Below are 15,892 nucleotides of genomic sequence, written 5' to 3' on the forward strand. Positions count from 1 at the left end.
TGTAGAAAACTCCAAAAGTCTGTGACTGAAGTAGAAAAATCATTGGACAACTAATGCAACTAGCCATGCCTGTATACTGTAGCTAGGACCTCACTAAAAGAGAGAAAAGGATAAAAAGCATCATGACCTAATCACAGCTCTCACGCAGTGCCCCACCTGACAGGGGCCTACATCCTGAGCTTGCTACCATTGTGGACAGGAGGGGCACTTCTGCAGAGAATGCCCAAAAGGGGGACAGCCCGGGAGACAGCCCTGGCCCCCTGGGACCCTGCCCTCTCTGCAAAGGTGACCACAGGAGGTCTAAGTGCCCCATCTCCAGGCGGAAGGTGGGGTGCCACCTCCTATGGACTGATGGGTCCTAGGGCCTCCCGTCCAGGCTCCACTTCTTGACATCAATGTTGAGGAGCCTCGGGTAACCATGATATAGTAGAGACGTGAAAGGTCATCTTCCTCCTAGACAGTGGAGCCTGTGTCACTGTCTTACCGTTCTCTCCTTGGTCCCCAGTCCAATAACAAGGTTATCATTTGGGGCATATCTAGCCAGCCCCTAGAGTACTATTTTACTCAGTCTCTGGCCTGCTCTTGGAGAGACCTCCTCTTTTGTCACTCTTTTCTCATAGTCCTTGAGACTCCAGTGCCCCTGTTGGAATGGGATTTATTATTTCAACAAAAGGCTCAAATTCTACTCATCCCAGGGGACTCTGCTGCCTCCTTCTTCAGGAATAAGTAGATCCCACAGTGTGGACTGATGGAATGACTGTAGGGTGAGCTAAAATGGTTCTCCTGATTCAAATAAGACTCAAAGATCCCTTACAGTTTCCACATCAAAAGCAGTAGCCCCTCAAGCCTGATGGATGATGAGGCCTCTTACCTATCATAAATTCCTTAAAAAACAAGTGTTACTAATCAGTTACTCCAGCCCCTACAATACTCCTATTCTTGCTGTCCAGAAAGAACCAAATAAATGGAGACTTGTTCAAGATCTCAGGCTCATTAATGAAGCAGTCATTCCCCTCCACCCAATTGTTCCCAATCCCTATACTCTATTGGCTCAAATTCCCTCAAAAGCCCAATATTACTCGGTACTAGATTTAAAGGACACTTTCTTTTGCCTTCCTCTGCATCCTGACAGTCAGCCTCTGTTTGCCTTTAAAGACCCCACAAACTCCCCACAACATCAAGCTAGCCAATTCATGGTCCTTCTGGAACAACATATGGAGCTGATCTCCTTGGGCACTGCCTCTGGCTGGATCCCTTTTTATGCTCCTACTAATATTACTATTATATAGTGTAATAAATGCTTTCTCCAGATTCATCTGTTCAGGTCCAACAGGTCAAACTCCAGCTCTTAGTCAAGGAATACTCACCTCTGACTACGCATGAGCCCTCCATCCAGTTCTATCGGGGCCTCTGGAGACTACACGGGTCGACCCCTGAGACAAGTGCCACCACCCTACACCCCATTGTCCCATTGCCAACATGAAGCTGTTAGATGAGTCATCGCCTCTCTCTATTAGTGCTTCAAAACTCCCCCCATCACCAATCAATTCTTTTTATTAGCAGGTTTTTTCCCCATTAGAACTGGGGATTGAATCTGGGTCCTCACATATGCTAGTCATTAGTAGATTTTTATTACAAAAAATTGCACGCAATTGTCAATAAAAGTTCAGTGGAGACTGGGGGAGTAGTTCAGTGGTGCTACACTTGTCCAGTTTCTCTAAGGCTGGGGATTCCATCCCCACTAGCAGAAAAAAGTGGAAATTTGATTGCCTTTTATTATACAAAATACCTACATAATATTCATGAAAAGGTTACACAGTCTCAAAGGCCTAATATATGGCCTTATATGGAAGGCTTGGGCAATGACCTATCCACAATGATGCAATCATGAACCTAGTGTGGTGGCACACACCTGTAATCTCAGCACTTGGGAGGCTGAGACAAGAGGATTGCAAATTCGAGTCCAGCCTAGGCTACATAGTGAGACCCTGTCTCTAAAAAAAAGACAAAGGAAAAAGAATGGAATCATGTTTGAAGTTAAAGGGGTTCTTGACAAGACCTAATTATTTGTGACAAGTGGACTACTGATGGAAAAGTAGCTGATGGTGGCAGATAGATGGGTAGCAATGTGTGAAGTTTTGACATAATTGCCATGGGAACTGCCTTATGATAAAGTGACGGTTCAACTCACGGGGAAAATTATATTGTTCAGTAAATAATTATGCAACTGGCTTATCACCCAGCAAAATGATTATTAACTCATTCCTTTGCCAAATAAAGTCTGGAGAAATGACAAAGTTTAAAGCAAAAGAATGGAGGTGACCTTGAGGTGTGGCTCAAGTGATAGAGCGCCTGCCTAGCAAGTGCAAAGCCCTGAGTTCAAAGCCTAGTTCTGCCAAAAGAAAAACAAAAAAAAAAAGGAAAGAAAAGAAAAGTGAAAGAACGGCTCTGGATATGGTGGAGCCCACCTGTAATATCAGTACTTACAAGGCTGAAGCAGGAGGGTCTTGATTCAGAGTCCGTCTGGGCTCCATCGTGAGATCACGTTTCACTCCCAAAACAATAATAAAAAAATGAAACGTTAAAATACCAAAAGTTTATGTAATACTTTTTTGTAAACTCAGTTTGGGAAATATCTTTCTAAACTTGAAGTTACCATGGGAATCACCTTCCCTCTTTAAAAAGTGGGGGAAGGGGTGTAGCTCAGGGACACACACACCCACCGCCCACCACACATAGAGCAAGACTGAACAATCCACAGAAGGGGAAAAATTGACACTACATGATAACGAAGTCGGATTGCAACTCTAACATAATAGTGGAAATTTTTCAGTTTATCTTTATGTTTTTCAACGGATGAAGTGACATTCTTTGTTCTGTGAATAGTCAGTTGATTGAAACTGTCTTGGCAACACAGATAGAATTTGTGAAGTTGCCCAGTGTCCTGCAAGAAGCCTCCAACAAAACCTTAAGTAGCATGTGTTGCCCTTGATTAGCAAAAACTGCCTGACCCTTGGGCCTGGCCTCGTCCCTCAGGAGGGGTGGGTATTTTTGCCTTGTACCTTATAATAAAAAGGGAGCAAGACCTTGGTTTCTGCTCATGAAGATAAAGTTCAGAGACTTAATCTGGGTGTGCAAAGGCCCAGTGGTGAAGGAGGACGGAGTAAACACCAGTTTTGGTTCTCTCTGTTTCTTTTGGGCTGAATAAATCCCCCTCAGGACGCTTGGACAATCGCTAGAAAGCAGGGAAAACCACAGAAGAAGAAATGATCTCTTACTGGCACATGGGAGGCGTAGACTACAATGTGGAAAATGAACAGAGCTGTAACTGACCACATCTGTCTTTCAAGTTCACGGAGCCAATCAGCACATCAGCAAGAGATTTCAGGCAAGCCTCGAAAATGTACTGAAAATGATAGGAAAGTCAGGAAAGGAGGGCACCTGATCCCCTGCAAGCGCTGCCTCTGCAGTTAGAACAGCACTCATCAGTATTTGGAGCTGGAGCATTCACTGAGCTTGCCTTCAGGAATTCCCAGTCCCAGGTCCATCCAAACCCTAGGCTGCAGCTTGTGGGCCTGGGTCTTCTCTCGCTAATTAAAGAGATTACCTGTGTGAAATTTCCAGCCCCAGGTCCATCTGATGCCTAGGGTGGCTTATGGGCCTGGATGTTTGTTTTGTTAAATTAAAGATTCTTTTGTCCCAGGAAGTGTGATTCCGTCTTGATTTGGCTTAGTCTTGAAGTAAAGAAAGGATTAAGCTTTAGGTGAGTGACTGATTTAAAAGCAACCTGTGGCAGCCCATGGCCTTGATGGGCTGCTTGGATCTTAACAGAAATTGGTCACCCGTGAAGGTGGGAAGATTAATTGCAATGTTTTCACCTCAGAATCCACGTGCTTTCTTCTTGTGGCATCCTCTTAAGTCTACACTCTATTACTTACACTAGTATAGAAAGAACTCTTCTAAAAATAAAGAAGAGCCTGGCACCGGTGATTCACGCCTGTAATCCTAGCTACTCAGGGACAGAGATCAGGAGGATCGAGGTTTGAAGCCAGCCCCGGGTAAATAGCTCATGAGACCCTATCTTGAAAACACCCTTCACAAAAAAGGGTTGCTGGAGTGGCTCAGGCAGTAAGAGCACCTACCTAGCAAGCAGGAGGCCTTGACTTTAAACTCCAGTACTACCAAAACAAACAAACAGACAAACAAAAACAATCAAGAAGACAAAGAGCATGACTAACCAAATAGACGAAAGTAAAAATCAGTGACCATAAAATATACAGAAAATATTCGAGGCACACCAGTAATCAAAACACCACATAAAGAACATGTGCTCTCATTTATTATTGATCGGTGTAGATGTAAGAAAACACCATTTCCATATATTAGAAGTCAAGAACTAGAGTACTGACGTTACATATAGACATTAGTGTGCTACTTGTTTAGAAATTCAGTTGGCAAGCACCCAAAGATACGAGAGCATTCATTGCAGAATTGTTAGACAGTGTGAATGATTCATGCATAAAATAGATTAATTGTGCCTTAGAGTAGAGTTCAATAAAAGATTGGGGAAAGACCTTCCAGATTTGGGAACTCTTAAAATTTCTTCTCTGTTTTAGTGTCTCTCTTTTGGAAAGTCATTCACTGCTCCTTGACATTCACTCCCATTCCCAGTTCCACCTGAATCACAGGAAGTTCAGCAAGTTGTTTCTAACAAGGATGAAAGCAAGTAGCATCTAAGTTGAATGATGGTGCAGATGCCTGTAATCCCAGCACTCAGAAGGCTGAGGCAGGAGGAGTGTGAGTTCCAAGTCAGCCTGGGCTACATGGTGAGACCCTGCCTCAAAGAAAAGAAAAAAATTGAATGAGCAGGAAAGAGAAAGGAAGAGTTAGAATTTCCCAATCTGCAGAAATTTTGACTTTTTTTTATGGTTATAAGGATGGCTAGAAATGAAGCCCGCCTGCTGGGCTCTGTAATAACACAAGGGGAATCCCAGTGAGTGCAAATGCAATTTACTCTTTTAGGGAAAGTGGACTCTTCCCTTTCCTTTCCTTTTTTTTTTTGATGGGGGGGGGGTTGTGATGGGGTCTTGCTGTGTTGCCCAAACTGGGCCTAAACTCCAAGTGATCCTCCCTTTCAGTCTTCACAGTGGCTGAATTACAGATGCATGCCACCACTCCCAGCTGACAAAGTACACTCTTGATCCTTTTCTGCTCATCACCAAAAGCTCCAAAATCTTTGAGTCTCAATGGGGATGTGATTACTAGTCACCCTAGGATTGCCCTGGAAAATCCAGAGCATCCAATCGTCCTGTCTATACCAGATGATTTTGGCCTTACCTGAGGGGGAAGAACAGAGACCTTTTCTTCAGATATTGGCTGCTATAAATTGAATCATGAGGTATGATGGCTCAAGCCTGTGATCCCAGTTACTAGAGAGGCAGCCCAGGCCAAAAAAAAAAGGTTACCTAAACCCCATCTCACACTTATAATCCAGCTTACCAGGGAGGCTTTGGAAGGAGGATTGCCGACTGAGGCCAGACCCCAGGTTAAAAAAAAAAAAACTTGAGACCCCACATCAAAATATCTAAAGCAAACAAGTATGTTTCTAGACTATCTTTTAGCAAAGAATGAATATATGAGTCAATTCTGACTAATGAGACTTAAGTGAAAGTGAGCCTTTTGCTTGGAATGAATAAAATATTCCAAACACAGCATTCATTAGCATGAAAACGGAAGGACCCTGGTTTGTTGATGACATCTTTCAACTCTCACACCCAGTCCTGGACTAGAATGAACATATGAAACATAAACTTCTTTCTTTTTAAGAAAGTTTTCTGGCTGGACACTGGTGGCTCACGCTTATAATCCTAGCTACTCTGGACGCAGAGATCAGGAGGATAGCAATTTGAAGCCACCCCAGGCAAATAGTTCACAAGACTCCATCTTTAAAAAAAAAATCCATCACAAAAAAGCCACTGGCAGAGTGGCTCAAGAGATAGACCTTGACTTCAAAACCCAGAACTGCAAAAAACAAATAAACAAACAAGAAAACAAAATGAAAAATATATACAAAAAGAAAGTTTTCTGGTAACTCTAGTTAAATGTGATTTTAACTAATATAAAAGTCATAACAAATCAAAGTTACATTGAGCTTTCTTAAAAATAGAGATGAGGCCACGAGTCAGTGGCTCACACCTATAATTCCAGCTACTCAGGAAGCAGAGATCAGGAGGATCATGGTTTGAAGCTAGCCCACAGAAATAGTTCATGTGATCCTATCTTGAAAAAAACCCATCACAAAAAAGGGCTGGTGCAGTGGCTCAAGGTTCAGGCCCTGAGTTCAAACCTCAGTATTGCATGAAAAAAAAAACTAAATTAATAAGGACTTAATTCACTAGTGGCTTTATGAACTGTATCTTGGTAACTGAGTAGGGTTTTTTGCAGTGCTAGGGACCAAACCCAGGGCTACACACTAGGCAAGCCCTCTACCACTGAGCCATATGCCCGGGCTCATCCCCCCACCCCTTTTCTTTTTCTTGAAACAGAATCTCATTGCATAGCCCAGGCTGGCCTCAAACTCTCAATCCTCCTGGATCAGGTGCTGGGATTACAGCTATATTCCAGAACACCCAGCTCTTTCTTTTTTTTTAAGAGAGGAGTCTCTTTATGTTGCCCAGACTAGTCTCAAACTTTGTGAACCTTCTACCTCAGCCTCCCAAGTAGCTGAGACTCCAGGCATATGCCACCATGTTCCATGTTTTCTTACAATATAGGAACGACTCCCGAATCTTGCTATTTGGATCTTTGTTTAAATACACTTCAATGTCTTAGCAGTTTCTATCTCAATCACTACAGTATGTATCTATTGACTATTTCCAGCATATGTCTGTATCAGTTTCCTACGGCTATTGTAACAAACAACCCCACACTTAGTGTCTTAAAACAACACAAATGTGCTATCTTACAATCTGGAGGTCATCCTTCTCAATGGACCTCACTTGGCTCAAATCAAGGTGTCGGCAGGGCCGTGCTTTTGTTCTTGTTGTTGTTTGCTTTTATTTTTTGCAGTACTGGGGTTTGAACTCAGGGCCTCATGCTTGCTAGGCAGGTGCTCTACCAGTTCAGCCACACTACCAGCAGGGCTATGTTCTTTATGGGAACTTTGGGAAAGGTACCAGTTCTCACCTCTTTCAGATAATAGTGCTCCTTGCAACCCTTGACTGCTAAGCCCTTCCTCCACATGCAAAGTCAGCAGTAGAGTGTCTACAGGTCCCTCTGTCCCTGACCTTGACCTTTGCCTCCTCCTTCCATATTTAACAGATTCTTGTGATTACACTGTGCCCATCAGATAATCCAAGACAATGTCCCTCCAGCATCTTTAATTCCATCTGTGACCTTAATTCCCCCTTGCTAGACACCATAACATATTCATTTGTTCTGGGGATTCATTTCTGGATCCTTTGGGGATCATTACTCTGACTACCACAATGTCATAACATTGTGACTCTAAGTAAAATAGGCTTAGTATAGAAAATGGTTACAAAGCTGGCTGTGGTGGTGGTGTATGACTGTACTATCAGCACTCAGGATCAGGAGGCTAAGAAGGAGATACAGTTTGAGGTCGGCCTGGGTTACATACTGAAACTATGTCTCAAAACAACAACAGCTACAACAAGTCAGTCATTGTGGTATATACCTGTAATCCCGGCACAAGAGAGGCAGAGCCAGGAGGATTGAAAGTTTGAAGCTAGTGTGGTCAACATAGTGAGTCCCAGCTCAACCTGAGTTACATAGCAAGACCATGTCTCAAAACACAAGAAAAAGTTAGGTACTGGTGGCTCATGTGTGTAATTCTACCTACTTGGGATGCAGAAATCAGGATAGCAGTTCAAGGCTAGCCTGGGCCAAATGGTTTATAAGACCCTATCTCTAAAATACCCAACAGAAAAAAGAGCTGGCAGAATGGCTCAAGTGGTAGCGTGCCTGCCTAGCAAGTAAGCATGAGACACTAGTTCAAACCCCAGTACAACCAAAAAAAAAAAAGCAAAAGGAAAAGAAAATCTGTATTACATACAGAATAAAACAAAGAATAAAAATTTAAATAATTAAGGATTCTGTCACTAGAGATTACCACTAGTAATATTTTGGTATGCACTTTTCCAAGATATGCATATATGCATATACATAAACAAGTGTGTGTGTGTGTGTGTGTGTGTGTGTGTGTGTGTGTGTGTGTGTGTACTTATCGTGCATAAGGTGCTAGGGATCAAACCCAGGGCCTTGTGCATGCTAGGGAAGTGACTGATGTATCACTGAGCTTCAGCCAGCCCCAAATACATCACATATTTATACACACACATATGGATGTATGTTGAAATATAATGTGTCTTCTTTTTATTTGATATAAAAATTTTCCCAAGTCAATAAATATGACTCAATATTATTTTATCTTTTTTCACTTTATTTTTAAAACATTCATCATGGGTGAGCTATGCCATTAACATAGACTGATACATTTGTGTCTTTTCACAGTATCAGAATTTATTCACTGTCAATTGATTTGCAAGCATCATCAGTTGCATTGTCTTTACTTCAATGAGTACTCCTAGTTTCACTTGACATCATGGTCACAGCAATCCTAAGTCTATTATTCCATTCCAGTTTTTGTTTGTTTGTTTGTTTTGTTTTGAGACAAGGTCTTGCAATTCAACCCAGATTGGCCTTCAACTCACTATGTAGCCCAGGTTGACCTCAGTTTCCCAAGTGTTTCATTCCAGTCTTAATTATAGTACTTATAATACTCAAGTCATATTTTACACAATTATATATAGGTTACCAAAAATTTAATGTGGCCATAGGATTTTAAAAGGCAATGCAAGCTGGGTGCTGTTGGCTCACACCTGTCATCCTACTCAGGAGGTGAAAATCAGGAAGATCATGCATGGTTCAAGGCAAACCTGGGCCAATTATAGTTCACAGGGCCCTACCTCAAAAAACATCCAACCAAAAAAGGGCTGGCAGAGTGGCTTAAGTTATTGTGTGCCTGCTTAGCAAGCACGAGGCCCTGAGTTCAAAACCCCAGTACTGCCAAAATAAGGCAATCAAACAGTCACCTCAGGTGGTCAGGTATTAGGTTAACCAACTTAGAGATGTGGAGACAAGGAGTCTGGATGACTGTGGGAAGATATAGACAGCAGAGAGGAGCTCACTGAGTGAGTATGAGGACAATCAGTGTTTCATCATCTCACTTTCCTCTGGGCAGAGGCTGTGACAAGTACAGTGGGGTGGCCCATGACAAAGTGACAAGTTGGTGTGCCATGCTAGTTTGAGGTGTCTCCTTTTATACATCTTAGATGAGGTGGTTGTATCAGTCACTGGTCTTGTGTTCATTTTTTATTAGCACAAATAAATCACTTTTGAGACCAAAATGGCTGCAAGAGTCATGGCCTTCTTCAAGGATGACTGGGTCAAGGAGCCAGGACTGGCCGTGTCCTTTGTCACTGGGGGGATTGCTTTAATTATGCCCCTGCTCAGCCCCCTACACGAAATACTCTGCCATGATGAACAAAGCCACACCTTACAGTGCCCCTCCAAGATGATGGGAATGTGACCAAGGTACCCAGTCATCCCCAGGACCCCCAGGGCCCCAGCTTGGAGTGGACAAAGAAGCTGTGAGCACTTCTACTGACAGGGAACGAGGTCCCCTCCCCGACGGCCCCAATAAAAATGTGAAAACCAAAAAAACCAAATCACTTATCAGTCTGTACCTTCTGGTAGTGCTGCACCGATGGTGGCTGGTTCCTTGTACAAATAAGATGTTGAGTCATTCTACCTTAGCATTTATATTCAAAATGGAGTAACTCAGGGCAAGCTGTTTTCTATATAAAATTTAGTCACTCAGAAGAAGACACAGCTAGAAAGCTGCTACTCTACAAGTCTCTAAGACTTGTAGCCTCTAAAAAGTCAAAAGAATTGGTTGGAAGAGTGGCTTAAGCAGTAGAGCACCTGCCTAGAAAGCACAAGGCTCTGAGTTCAAACCCCAGTATTGACAAAAAGAAAAAAAGTCAAAACAATGTAAAAAGATACATTTGGAGATGCTTATACTATTCTCATCCTGTAAATCTCATTCTCAACAATCCATACAGAAACACTTTTTCATTATTTTCAGTTTTTCTTGGCTGAGTATCTGTGTTATATTTCATAGGAAAAACATGCAGAGTCATTCATATTTCTCCTTTCTTATTTACACAAAAGGCCGTAATAGATGCTGCTTGAGACTTACCTTTTTTTACTCCTAATAAGCACACACTTTCTATAGCTGCATAGTACACCATTTGGTGAATTTAAAAAAGCAAATACCAAGTTCGAATTAGAAAAAAGAACAAAGAAACCTAAGAAACCTCAGAAAACCTAAGCTCAAGGAGAACAAGAATTAACTAAAAAATTCGGAGCACAAGTTTCTCATAGTACACATTGAGTAGATTTTGTTCTTGTTTTTTGAGGGGAGGATTATTTTGTTTGAGGAGGAGGGAATCTCAGTGTGTTGCCCAGGTTGGTTTTGAACTCCCACACTCAAGCAATCCTCCCATCTCACCCTCCCAAGTGCTGGGGCTTCAGGTGTGTGCCATCACACCCAGCTCAGTTCTTTTTATTTTTGCTTTTTTTTTTTCAAAGTGGGATCTCACTATATTGTTCAGGCTGGTCTCTGACTTTGAATTTGTGGTTCTCTTGCCTCAGCCTCTCAAATGGTATTTATTGGTTGAATACAAAAAGAACTACAATGAAAGAAAAAAAATTTTGGTGGTACCAGAGTTTGAACTCAGGGTCTCTCACTTGTTAGGTAGGTACTCTACTACTTGAGCCAGTTTGCCAGCTCTACAAAGAAATTTATTTTTTTATGGTACTGGGGTTTGAACTCAGGGCCTACACCTTGAGACACTCCAACAGTCCCTTCTTGTGATGGGTTTTTTCGAGAAAGGGTCTATGGGACTATTTGCCAGGGCTGGCTTTGAACTATGATCCTCCTAATCTCTGCCTCCTGAGTAGCTAGGATTACAGATGTGAGCCACCAGCACCTGCTCTACAATAAAATTCTAAAGTTTGTTTAGAAGACTTGGTGGTTTTGGTGTTACAACTCTGAAATTCTTGTATATGATAGAGAGAAGAGCAAATGACTGATGCTAAGAATCAGGGTTTTCAACCTTTTAGGAAGAAAACTACAAATACTCAATGAGAGGAGAGAAAGACCCTGTGATGTTGGTCTTGGATTGTAGGAGTCAGTGTTGACTTGTGTTTTATGATTTTCTTTTTCACAGAGCAGATCGTTGTATGTTCCCCAAGCTGTTCTCAAACTTTTGGGGCCAAATAATCCTCCAGCCTCACACTTCCAAATAGTTGGGACTATAGGCACATATTATCAGTGCCTGGCTGTCTCTTATTTTGTTTGTTTGTTTGTTTCATTCTGTAAGTTCATTTTCTGGTTTGTCCAGGGAATGGACCTAGGAGCAATCACAACCCATAATAGTATCTAAATATCATTCATCAGTATAAGAAATTACATAAATACAGAATTGGCTGAGTGCTGATCTCGTGACCAAGTCCAAGAACAGGTGAGCAAACAGTCTTTGTGTAAGACAGAAGCAAGGAAGTGTTCAAAGACTCTTGGAAACCTATCAAAAGGACAAAGGTGTCATTGTGAAGAGTCAAAAATGGGTATCAAAATGCATAATAGGAGATGCGTGCCTGTGGCTTATGCCTGTAATCCTATCTATTCACTGATCAGGAGGAATGAAGTTCAAAGTCAGCCCTGGTCAAATAGTTCAAGAGACCCTATCTCACAAAAAGCACCATAAAAAGGGCTTGGCAGTGGGGCTTAAGTGGTAGAGCATGTGCCTGTAAGCATGAGGTCCTGAGTTTAAACTCCATTACTGCCCAAAAAAAGCATAATGTGATGGGATGTAGCTCAGTGGTAGAACATTTGCCTACCATGTGTGAAGCTCTGGCTTCCATCCCTAGCACTGAAAAAAAAAAGAGCATATGATGATAAAAGATTATGATATACTTGTTTTTCATTTTTTTTCCTCAGTACTGGGGCTTGAATGCAGGGCCTACACCTGAGCTACTCCACCAGCCCTTTTTTGTGATGGGGTTTTTCAAGGTAGGATCTTGTGAACTATTTGCTCAGGTTGGTTTTGAACCGCGATCCTCCTGATCTCTGCCTCCTCAGAAGCTAGGATTACAAGATGAGTGACCAGCACATGGCTAGATCCCAGTTCTTAATGGCTCCAGCAACACAACCTGGCCACACTGGAGACCAAGCTTCTAGCACATGCAAACTATTGCAATGCCTTTCCAGTTATTTATGTCCTCTTTAAATTGTGTAAGCATGTTCTCAGGTTTCAGTGTACAAGTTGGAAACTTCTTTTTATTAGATTCCATGCTATTGAACATGGAATTGTTTTCTTAATTTTATTTTCAAATTATTGCCACAACTAATTTCTGTATCATGATCTTGTCTCCTGCAATCTTGATGAGCTTATTAGTTCTCTTAGATTTTGTGTAAATTCTTCACAGCTTTCTCTATATAAGATCATGTCATCTACAAATAATAGTTTTTTTCTTTCTCTCATTTCTTTTTTCTGCCAAATGCAGTTCTATTATCTTCTGCAGTTGTGAGTTCCAGCAATTCCAAGTTTCCTAGGTCACTTTTTCTTCTTTTCTATATATTTTTAAAAAAACTTTTCAGGTCTAAATTCTACCACTAGCAGTTTAAAGACATGGTTTGATTTTGTAACAATTATTTCTAGCTAATGTGCTTGATGAATTGGATAAAAGACTGCCAAGTTGCAGTAAGAACAAATAAACAAAAAAAAGAGAATGGCAAGTTGTGTTATGTTTGGCTACCAAGGCTGTGTATACCTGACTGGCTCCATGATCCACTATTGGTCCATGGCCTGACTCCCCTAATTCTTCATTAGTCTTCTGAGCATTGTATACTTTTTCTCCACATGGTTGGTGGAAAAAATAATCAACTGAGAGGATCCAATTGTCCTACGAGTCCAAACAGTGAGATTAGCCACATATATCAAACCATCACATGGTGCCCCAGAAATATATACAGTTTTTATATCAAGAAATATAAATTTATTGTTTAGCCTCATAAATAACACTCAGCAACTTAGATAAACAAGAGCAAGCCAAATCTAAGATTAGCAGGTGGAACGAAATAATAAAGAAACTAATGAAATGGAGACTAAAAAAAGAAACAAAACACAGAATGGATGAAATGAAAAAGTTGTTCTTTGAAAAGATAGATGAGATTGACAAACCCATAAACAAAGAAATTAAAGAAAGAGGGAGAAGATCCAAATTAATAAAATTCAAATGATGAGGGAGAAACTGAGCAGAGTTGGCTGGAGGAGAAGAGGGGTAAAGACCTCTGAGAAGGCAGCATCTCCAGACACAACACCTCCTTGAAGAATGGAGGCCAGGATGAAGGGAAGGGAAGGAAAGGGATCAAGAAATGACGTGGAGTTTCTCAGAACAGGTCTGCTGAGGAAAGACCTTAAAGAGCTGAAGTGGGTGAGCTGTTCTTGGGTTGGAGAGGGAGGAATGGGGAGGGACACAGATGTACTCACAGGGGATCAGAAGGCCCCATTGCAACTTTGGTGCTGTCCTGGTTTGGTCCTGGAAAAGAATCCAAGGAGAAGAGCTGACCGGACCAAGAGCCACTCTGAGTGGAGAGCAGTACCTTGGAGGTGTGTGAAGAGCAGTAGCTGGGAAGTGGGAGACCAGGCCTGGGTCCATCTAGGTGGGGTCATATACACTACTGAGATCAGGGACCCTCAGGTGTATGTGATAAAGGGGACTGTGCAGGACTGGATGGGGGATACCCTGGATGTGATTTCTAAAACCTGGACGTACAAGACATAGCTGAGGACTCAGGAAAGGGACTGTAAAGTGATGTACTGTCACCTTCTGTCCATTGTCACCCATCTCCTGAGGACTGAGGTCTGAGGCCTGGTCAGGTGTCTGCAGTGGCCAAAGAGCATCCTCTAAGGTGCCTCAGTTAACTAGAACTCTGTGAAGGATGTCATGAGTCATTGCCTTGAAAACTGTGCAGAGACACCCAGGGAGACCTGCCTCACCCCCACCCTCAGTGGGTGGGTGGGGTTGGGGCAGGGGCTGCACCTGCTCTCATTTTAACCCTGCCCAGCCCTCACAAAGTCTTTCTCCTGCATCTTACTCACCCACCAATGGCGTGCGAGGATTCAGGCCACGCCCACATTCTACATTCCATGCTGCCTAGCATCCCCTGCATCTGCCTCTTCTGGCTCACACCGCTGCGAGCTGTTGGAGTAGAGGACGCGGTGCTGGCTAGAGGCGGAGGAACGTGGTGCGCTGAGTGTTTCTAGTGATTGTGGTGTGTGTGTGTGTGGGACAAGACTGTTTCTGTGTGTGGGAGTTGATTGTGGTGTGTGTGGGTGTTGATTGTGGCGTGTGTGGGAGGAAGATTGGGGTTTTGTGCTTGGGACGAAAGATTTTGTGTGAAGAACGTGTTGTGTGTTAGAGGAAGATTGTTGTGAATATTCAAGAAACATCGTGATAAGACGTGGAGGAGGATTGTGGAGAGTGGAAGAGAGATCGTGATAAGTGGAGGAGGAAGACTGTCGATTGTGGTAGAGATATATCGTGATAACTGGTGGAGGAAGACGGTTGTGTGTGGTGGACAAAGATCTTGAGTGTTTGAGAAAGAGCTGGTAGATTGTGTGGTCATGTGGACCCGCCACCTTCCTCCTCCTAGACCAGCTATTTCTGAAGAAGTCAAACTTCAGAAACGGGCCTCGGGCAAGAAAATGCCGAGAGCCTTCCAGCTCAGGAACAACCTTAGTGTGCCTGTAGGGGGAAAGAAAAAGCAAAAGATAAAAAATGGTAACCCTGAGCTCCCCACTATTTGTGAGGATGTGCCCCCAAACCGCAGTGCTCCTGCACCAACAGCTTGTGAGGGTGCATTGCCTGCCAGTGTCCCTTCACCAGACACAGGCATCAAGAGTAGCAAAAAGCTTGCATATGAGGATTTTCCCGTCATAAACTGGGAGGCCGTCATCACATCCAGGAAGAATGATGTGAAGCGAGATGCCCTCGATGTGTGCAACCACAAAACCGAAGACCTGAAAGAGAAGGACTTGCAGCTGGAGAAGAAGCTTCAAATCCTCTTGGCAGAAAAAGAAGCCATGCAGCTGAGCCGGGAGGAGCTTGAGAAGAAGCTGGCGCTGTCTGAGGCCAGGCTGCTGGAGTCCTCCAGCCAGCTGCAGCAGACCTCAGCAGCCATGCGTATCCTGCAGGAAGAGTTGGAGAGCAGTGCCCAAGATGTTCTTCAACTGAAAAGCACCCTGGAGGAACTGAGGAGCCTGTTGGAAGAGCCGTCACCTCCACAGCCCCCAGCCGGGCCCAGTGCAGCAGAACAGCGACTGGAGGAGGAGGCTCGGCAGCTGAGAAAAGCGCTAGAGTGCCTGGAGGGTCAGTTAGAGGCCCAAGTGAGGGAGAATGACAGGCTGAGTCGCCTCAAAGAGGACCAGGAGCGGCAGCTCCTGGCACTGGAGCAGGCAGCCAGAATCCCGGGCGAGCAGGCAGTGGATGGAAAGGAGGATATGAAGAGCATGGAGAACCAGGAGACCTTGACTGACCTGAGCGCGGTGCTGAAGGAGCAACTGGCCCAGCTTCAGCATGACAATATGAAGTTGACCTCCGCCCTGCTGGAGGAGCAGAATGTGAAGAAGAAGCTTGTCAAGAAGCTGGGCCATCTGCAAGAAAACCTAGACGACCTCAAGGTTATCATGGAGGTGAATAGCCAGGAGGCTCCCAGCTGGCAGGAGGAGGGAGTCCAGTGCCT

At 43.3% G+C, this 15,892-nt stretch overlaps 1 pseudogene; it reads left to right on the forward strand.

Moving 5' to 3' along the window:
* The first annotated feature begins 9,427 nt into the window (after positions 1-9,427).
* Positions 9,428-9,675, forward strand: LOC141415088 (NADH dehydrogenase [ubiquinone] 1 alpha subcomplex subunit 3 pseudogene; annotated as a pseudogene).
* Positions 9,676-15,892: the final 6,217 nt, after the last annotated feature.

The sequence above is a fragment of the Castor canadensis genome, chromosome 12, assembly GCF_047511655.1.
Source record: "Castor canadensis chromosome 12, mCasCan1.hap1v2, whole genome shotgun sequence".
Lineage (NCBI taxonomy): Eukaryota > Metazoa > Chordata > Mammalia > Rodentia > Castoridae > Castor > Castor canadensis.